Source organism: Ochotona curzoniae, unplaced genomic scaffold, assembly GCF_017591425.1.
Source record: "Ochotona curzoniae isolate NIBS_2020 unplaced genomic scaffold, NIBS_Ocur_1.0 contig_1014, whole genome shotgun sequence".
Lineage (NCBI taxonomy): Eukaryota > Metazoa > Chordata > Mammalia > Lagomorpha > Ochotonidae > Ochotona > Ochotona curzoniae.
The window spans coordinates 50,322,692-50,331,027 of NW_024464920.1; positions in this window are offsets into that span (position 1 = coordinate 50,322,692).

An 8,336-nucleotide genomic window follows, 5' to 3' on the forward strand; every position below is an offset into this window, starting at 1 on the left:
CGAGCCGGGTGCACTTAGATCAAGGGCTTCCCGTCAACGCCCAGGAAGGAGGCAAGCCTGGCGTCCCGGGACGGAGTTCCTTGTAGCTGCCGTTGTTGGGTGCTTAGGTTGAGACCGAACGTGGGAAGCTGCCAGGATTTCCCACACGGCTGCTGTGAGTGGGAACAGAGCCAGGCTAGTTGGTCCACGAACTTGGTTGACATGCTACCAGGGGCCACCGGGAATGCCTGCTGCTCCATTCCGACGGAGAACCCCATCTTTGCCTTGCTGGGCAGCCTGCCAGGGGCTGTGGCCAGTGAGACTGGCTTCTGGTGGCCGACAGAGCAGCAGCCATATGGCTCCTGTCTGTCACCATCAGAGCCAGTCTGCAGTGTCCTCCGGACACACTGTGACCTCTGCAGTCAGCTTGCTTGCCGTGTGCTCGCCAGCAGTGCTGTGAGCCGCCACCTGGACTGCTGCTGTGGGAACTGGCCCTGGGACAGGCTGGTCTGCCATAACTGTAGCTGCCAGGACAGAGGAGCTTGGCCACCTGTCCCGCCTGTCCCCGACTTCTCTCACTTCCTGTCTCCTTGCGTCGAGTGGGCCCTCCATGATTATCCAGTCAGGTCAGTTACCAACTGCATCCATCAGGCAAGTCTTGAGTTTCTGGGAAATTTCAGCTCCTGTCAGCCGATTTTACTGCACGTTCCCAAGGCAGAACTTCGGGTTGTTCTTTGGGGAGACGCAGAGTCCCCCCGGAGGGGATGCCCCAGTGGCTCTGGTGAAGGCCCGGGGTGGAGGGGCTGGTGACACCACCTCGCTCTGAGGAGACACGGGTGCTGCCATGGCCTGTGTGTGGTGGTGGGAGCAAGCTCCCCGTGACCTGAGCTTGTGCCCTCACCCTCAGCTGGGCACACCACCCTCATCTGGGCACCACCACCCTCAGCTGGGCACACCACCCTCATCTGGGCACCACCACCCTCAGCTGGGGCACCCCTACCCTTAGCTGGGGAACCCCACCCTCAGCTGGGGCACCTGCACGGCTTGCACATTGGCACAGGGGTCAGTCCGGGAGTGGAGTGGTTGATGTCTTCAAACGGGGTCGACTTCATGGACCCCATAAGAGGCTCAGGAACCCCGGTGGGGAGCGCAGTCCTTGGACAGTACTGCCTGTGTACGGAGAGCTCTGTCTCTACAGAGGGGGTGTGAGGGTGTCTGTGCTGGGAGGGGTGCCTCCCACTGCCCCCTCCCTGGCCTCAAGCACCTGCTCCAGCAGCGGGGCACAGCGATCCTGTCCAGCAGGGGAGGCGCAGGGCCCCAGGCACACAGGAGACGGGTGGGTGTCGGCAGAGGGTGAAGGGCAGGTGCCGTGGCCCGCTGAGTTCTGCTGCTGCCCAGAACTCTGTCCTGTCCTGAGTGCCAGCCCTTCCCATCGGCTCCCTGCTGATGTGCCACCCGGCACCCGTGGCTGTCAGCGGGCCAGAGCCAGACTTGACAAGCAGATGGCTTGGATTCCTGGGCGGACTCCTGAGAGAAACTTCCAGAACAGAGAACATGCACCCGAGAGGAGTTTCCACGTTGTCACACTGGTAACGCAAATGGGAATCCTCTGGAAGGGAAGTTTGCTTTGTGTTTCGGCCTGCTGGGCACGTCACCACCCCCTCCCTGCTCTGTATCTGTGAGTCAGTGCTGCCATGATGCAGTGTGGCCGGCATTTATCACTGGGCACATGTGCCAGTCACTTAAGATCTTCCAAATGCATGCAGCGGGTGGAGATAATGGCCGTCTCCAGGAAGGGGAAGGGACCCCCAGACGATCACTGCCGCCTCATCATCTCAGTTCAGCCTCGTGGTCCTGCAGCAGGACCACAACGGTGACCGCGGCGTCGCCATGGCCATGCCCTTGGGGTGGACATGCCAGCCTCACCCGAAGGAGTGGAGCGGGAGGGGAGCCCAGTTCCCCAGTGTGCCACAGCGCCTGACCAAGGTTAAGCACACGGTTGTCCAGAGGAACTGCCGGGGTGCCCAGCCGCCCGGGCGGGAGCCTGACCCTCACATGCAGTGAACACAGCCAGGCCCAGCTGCTTCCTCTCTGCGTGGAAACTGCCCATCCTGGCTGTTCTGGCAGGTGGGCGGGGTGGGCAGAACCGGGACCCAGGAGGCAGAGCTGGCTTTTGGTTCTCACATCCCTCCCCTGCTGGTTCAACCTGTGGCCTCCGGCGCTGGGTGTCGTGCGGGTGCCCGCAGCTGCCTCCCCCAATCCCAGTGTGGCCCCTGCTGCCCTCCCACTCAGTGACCCCTAGTGACCCTGAGCGGCTACCAGGCTTTGCACCTGCAGGGGGCGCCCTCGCTGCCCTGCCCCAGGATTTGGCTGACGCAAGGCTGGCTCCAAGGCTCCCAACACCAAGCATGCAGAGGGGCCTCCAGTGTCCCCTGCTGGCCGGAGGTGCCGAGATGCAGGGCCGGCAGTGGGACTTACCCTTCCCCCTGGGACAGGGGGCATAGCTCCCCTGGACTTGCCGTTGGCCAGTGGACATGGCTTGTCCCGGGCCAAGCGGGGCACTGCCCTCTGAGACTGCTCACTGACAGGTGGAGTCTGTTTGGCGACCATCTGATGAGCCCAGCAGACCAAATCGTTTCTTTCCAATCAAGGGGTAAAAAATAGTCCAGCTCTTTAAAAATCAGTGACAGGTTTTTCTGATAAAAACCCATTCTCCATCATAGAAGTACACACTCTATTTGGGTTTATTTCGCTTTCGTTCCTTTTTAAAATATTTATTTGAAGATGAGAGTTGCACAGAGAGAGTGGAGCTGGGCCAGGCTGAAGCCAGGAGCCAATGGCTTCCTCCTGGTCTCCCATGTGGGCGCAGGGCCCAAGCACCTGGGCCGTCTTCCCTTGGTTTCCCAGGTGTAGGAGCAGGGAGCTGGATCAGAAGTGGAGCAGCTGGGACTTGAGCTAACTGCCTAGCGTTGCAGACAATGGGTTAGTCTGTTATAGCACAGTACTGGCTCCATTCCCCTTGTTTTTAACCTCATGGTCTTTGCCCACAGCCGCAGGTGACATTGAGTGGTGACAGATGTTGCCTTTGGCCCCCGTGGGCTGTGACAGGTTCCCTGGCGTTCCTTGTTTGTGTTCAGCAGTCAGGGCTTCTGAGCCGTGGCCCTTGACTGGCCTGGGCGTTTCCTCGCTCAGACTGTGGCTAACAGGTGTTTTGGGGGAAGACCACAAATGGCCCAGTCATCATGACACCTGCTGGGGCACTTGTCACTTTGGCTTTGGGGTTGAGTCTGTCTCCTGGTTGAGGTGTGCTTGCTAGGCACCTGAAATTGTGCGTGTGTATGTGTGTGAAAGCTGATTTTGCGGGAAAGCTGCGTGTTCCTTCATGGGTTGCCCTGACCCCACCCTAAGATGTGTGTCAGCACCAATGGTTTGTTTTCCTTGTAAGGTTTTTGCTTGGAAGGCAGAGAGACAGCCTGGGGAAGAGCTCCCGTCTTCTGGTTCACTTCCCCAAAGTCCCACAAAAGCTGGGACCCTGCCAGGAGGAAGCTAAGGATTCAGCTCATGACTCCCCTGGGGGCAGCGGGACCCACATTCTTGAGCCGACACCTGCTATCTCCCCGGCTGAGCATGAGCAGCCGAGGTTGGAGGCAGGGCCAGGGCTTGAACCTGGGCACCTGGGACGGGCTGAGGGAGTCAGCCAGCAGCTGCTTGGATGCTGCACCAGACACCTGCTCCTGCATTGCCCCTGAGAGATGTGGAAATGCCAGGCTAGGGAGGCTGGGAAACAGGTGGCATCCGTTGGAAGTGCAGGCGGGACATGCTAGCAGTGAAAGTGGCCCCTCCCTCAGCTCGGCCTGCAGGTTGGACTGTTGCCAGCAGCACCGCGGTGTCTGCCGGGGCCTGGAAGGTTCTGGTAGGTCGTGGAGATGGGGCTGCTGGTTCCTAGCATGTCTGAGTAAGGTCCAACTGGACATATAGGGAGAAAGCCTGGTAATGGACACCTGGGTCCTCTAGCCCTGCTCAGGGACACCCGGGTCCCTGAGTTCCAGTGGTAAGTGTGCCCTGGCCACCCCAGCAGTCTCCCGGCGGCATCTTCTGCAGTGCAGCCCCCTGTTGGTGACCTGGCCCTCCAAGTCCCTGGCTGCGGAATTTCAACATCAGGCCTGTAGAAAACATTGCTGGCCCCTGGAAAATGGCTGCTGTCTGTCAAACCCTGCATGCAGCTAGTTGCTGAATGAGCGTCATGCTGCCTGTTACTCCTCTGTTGCTGCTTTTTTTGAAGGATTAATTTATTTTTATTTGAGAGGCAAAGTTAGCAAGTAGGAAAGACACAGAGGGAGAGCTTCTGCCTGCTGGTTCACTCGTGGTCCAAAGCCAGAAGCCATGAGCTGCTTCCAGGTCTCCCACGAGGGTGCAGGGGCCCAAAGTCTTGGGCCGTCCTCCACTGCCTTCCCAGGTGTGCTAGGGAGCTGGTTTGGAAGTGAAGCAGCCGGGAATCAAACCAGTGGCCATGTGGAATGCCGGCACTCCATGTGGAAGCATAGCTAGCTGTGCCGTGGTGTGTATCCTGATTTATTTTGTTCCCTTGGGAAGACAGACAATGAGAGAACACATGCTCTGCTTTGCTGCTCACTCCCCCAAATGGCCGCAGTGACCAGAACTGGGCTAGACTGGAGCGAGTGCTGGAGCTCCATCGGAGTGCTCGTGGGGGTTGCAGGGGCTCATCCTTGGTGCCTTCTGTGGCTTGGGTTGGCAGGAGGCTACAGTGTTCAACAGGAGGGAAGGCCCAGGGCTCTCGGGCCACCCTGCTGCACTGCAGGTCCCAGGAAGGCACCGTTCCTGAGCACGGGCGGCCAGGACTTTGTTCTCAGCGCAGGGAGTGGCTGGGTGGAGGTGGGGGTTGAGCTGCACATCCTGCTCAGGTCAGGTGTCCGGAAGAGCTGCTGTGCGTGGTAGATGGTCACCATGTCATGGCCACAGTAAACCAAACAGCTAAGATGTGAGCTGTGGGCATGCTCCAGTTCAAGCTCCAGGGAGCACCAGGCACAGTCTGGACCTCAGAGCGGAAGTGGGCCTCTCCTGTGCTGCTTGTGGCTGAGGCTGTGCGAAGCCTCCCTGCACGGGGCACTGTCTTCTAGAATGATACACCTGGAATGCTCCTCAGAAAACAGGTGGCACCCTTGGTGGGCAGTCACTTGCCAGAAGCCCTCAGCACTTTTCAGGGTGTCTCCCCGAGGAGGTGGGTGTTGGGGTGCAGTGGGTGAAGCAGTGCTTGGGATACCCACACCCCACAGCAGAGTGTTTGGGGTGGAAGTCCAGCTGTTCCACCCCGACCCAGCTCCCTGCTCATCCGCCTGGGGAAGCAGTGGAGCATGGAGCAAGGGCCCCAGCACCTGTGGGAGACCCGGATGGAATTCCGGCTCCTGGCTTTACCCTGGCCCAGCCCTGGCTGTTGCGGCCATTTGGGGAGAGGACAGGTCTCTCTCTCTCTCTCTCTTTGCTTACCTCCCTCCTTGTCTGTCTGCCACTCTATTATTTAAGAAAATATAACAGCCCACCGTCAGCACTGACTGAGCGCAGACAATCTGCACCCCAGAAAGCTTTCCTGGTGGCTTCCAGCAACCCTATCATCCCCAGGGAACCTGCAGCCTCACGCAGGACCCCGCAGCCTGCTGGCACTACTCACCGTCCATCCATCCACTCATTTCTCCAGCAAGCACTCACTGCACCCTTGGTGTGGGCCAGACTGTTCAGGGCATGAAGGTGGGGACGGTGCTGCCCATCTAGTGGGGAACACAGACAAACCAGCCAGGAGAAAGGTTGTGGGGCTGGGGAGAGAGGGGGAGGACGCCCTGGGGGGCCTGGGGGAGGAGGGGGAGGGCAGTGGGTCCTGCAGCTCTGTGCCACTCCCTGAAGGCAGATGGCAGATGGCAGCCTGCTCTGCCCCAAAGATCAGGCTGCTCCCCACCGGGCAAGTGGCCGGGCAGGCTCTACAGTGGCAGTTTTCTCACCTCCCGGAGAGCCAGGCTGTCCCCGTGTCTGCTCCTGGATAAGGAGCAGAGATGAACAAAGATCTCCCAGTACCGGCAGCATCCAGAGCTGAATCACACCCAAGCCAGGAGCCACTCGTCCAGGTGCCCAGGGACGCAGTGAGCTACCCATGGGGACACACATGAGCGGGGGCTGGGGCTGGAAGTGGGGCTGGGATGGCAGCTGCACCGAACGCTCAACCTGTTGGGTGCTTTCTGCTTCAGGGGCTGGGATCCCCAAATCCCTCCTGGGCACAGGTGTGAGGCTGCTAGGAAAAAGGGCACACAGCTGGCACACCTCCTCTGGCTGGTAAGAAAGCTGTGATGCTGCCTTGAGGGGAAGCGCCCCTGGCTGTGGCCTTTGTGAGTGTCTGATACCCACACGCTGGACCACAGGTGCTGTTGTCTCATGGCCCCCAGCTGGCCAGTGTGCAAGGGCCTGGCCAGCGCTGTGGAGATTCTTAGGGAAAAAATGATTTTTTATAAAGGTCACATTTTATAGCTTCTGACCATAAATATTTCAGGAGTACTGGTGGTTTTTTTTAAAGCCCTGCCTGGCACTGACCCCTTGGCTCCGATGATTTCCTGGGCCCTAATCCTGGTCTGATTGAAGAACACAATTTGCAGAGAGCTGCTCAGCCATCTGCTCTGCCCAGGAACGGCGGGGAGGCGGTCCCGTGTGGAGTGGTGTGATGCTCTGAGGTGCAGGACTGGAAGGGAGGAGGCGTCCCCCACCCCCACAGGCGCTTCACTGTGTTCGAGCCTGTCTAGCAGTCACCCTGCCCCTCGACGTGGATTCTAATTTATTCTGGAATCAGCTCCTCGGAAGGATTGATTTTCTGGGGGGAGTTGTTCTGACAAATGAAACAGCAGAGTTCAAATCATGTATTTCCTCTTGGTACAGCATGTCACAGGAGCCCAGCTTCCTTAAGGGACCATGTAAGATGTGTCCTGGTGCCTACACTGTGTTATATGCACACATGTATGCGTGTGGGCGTTTCGAGCTGCAGCGTCACTTCCCTGGCCGGGAGCACCTGAGCCCTCAGTGCACACCCGTGTGCTTAGCTGCCAGGCGCCCACGTGGGCGTGGGTCACGCCTGAAGCGCCAGCTGGCTCTCAGCAAACCTTCAGAGTGTGAGTGGGCACAGCGCTGTGGAGAGTAGAAAGCACAGCTGGCCCTTTCGAGTCGCAGCTTCCTGTGGAGGGCACCTTCTGGCCCAGCTCCAGCTACAATGTGTGTCATTCAGGATGCAGGCTCGGGTGTTGCTGGGGCCCCTCTGCACACTCCTGTCTGTACACCGTGCTCCCCTGTTCCCCACAGAAGACTGGTCCTGGTGTCCAGCTGTGCATTCGTCCCTCCTCTCTGAAACAAGCAGCAGAGTGCCATGCTGTGGCATATGACTCCCTGGCAGACAGGAAGCCCGGAGGAGCCGCCCGAGAACGAGGGCTTGGTTCTGGCTTCCTGTGTCTCGGACTTTACACACTGTGAACCATCCAAGCAGTGTCTACGTTCACACAGGCTGCCAGGACCGGGCTCACCTCATTGCTGATATCCCGGGCGAGTTTGCTTATCATTTCACATTTTTAAATGATTTATTTATTTGTTTATTTTAGTAGCAAAGTCAGATATACAGAGAGGAAGAGAGACAGAGATATCTTCCATCCGATGATTCACTCCCCAAGTGACCGCAATTGCCGGTGCTGTGCCGATCCGAAGCCAGGAGTCAGGAACTTCCTCCAGGTCTCCCACATGGGTGCAGGGTCCCAAGGCTTTGGGCCATCCTCAACTGCTTTCCCAGGCCTCAGGCAGGGAGCTGGATGGGACGTGGAGCTGCCGGGATTAGAACTGGCACCCATATGGGATCCTGCCGCATTCAAGGCGAGGACTTTAGCTGCTAGGCCATGGTGCTGAGCCCTCATTTCACACTCAGCATTTGCAGTGAAAAAACCCGTCTCGCTAGATCACCAAATGAGCAAACTGATGAAAGGACAGCATGTGGATGCAGCTGAGATACGGCGAGTCCAGCACGCCCAGAAAGCCCACAGCAGTGTGCAGGCAGGCGCAGCCCGTTGGGGTCAGGTGCCTGCTTGCAGAGCCCACCGGCCACCTGCAGCTCTTCCAGCCGCTCGGCCACACAGCTGCTTCTCCTCAAACTACTCAGAGCTTTCAAAATGAGCCACACCAGAACGCACTCCTCAGTCAGGGGGCTCCTGGCCATACCCCAAGACTGAAGACCAGCAGCTCATTGACAGTGACAGTATAGGGAAGTGAGAGACCCCATGTCTGCTGAGAAGGGAAGAACCCGAGGCAGGGAGCCCCAGTGATGG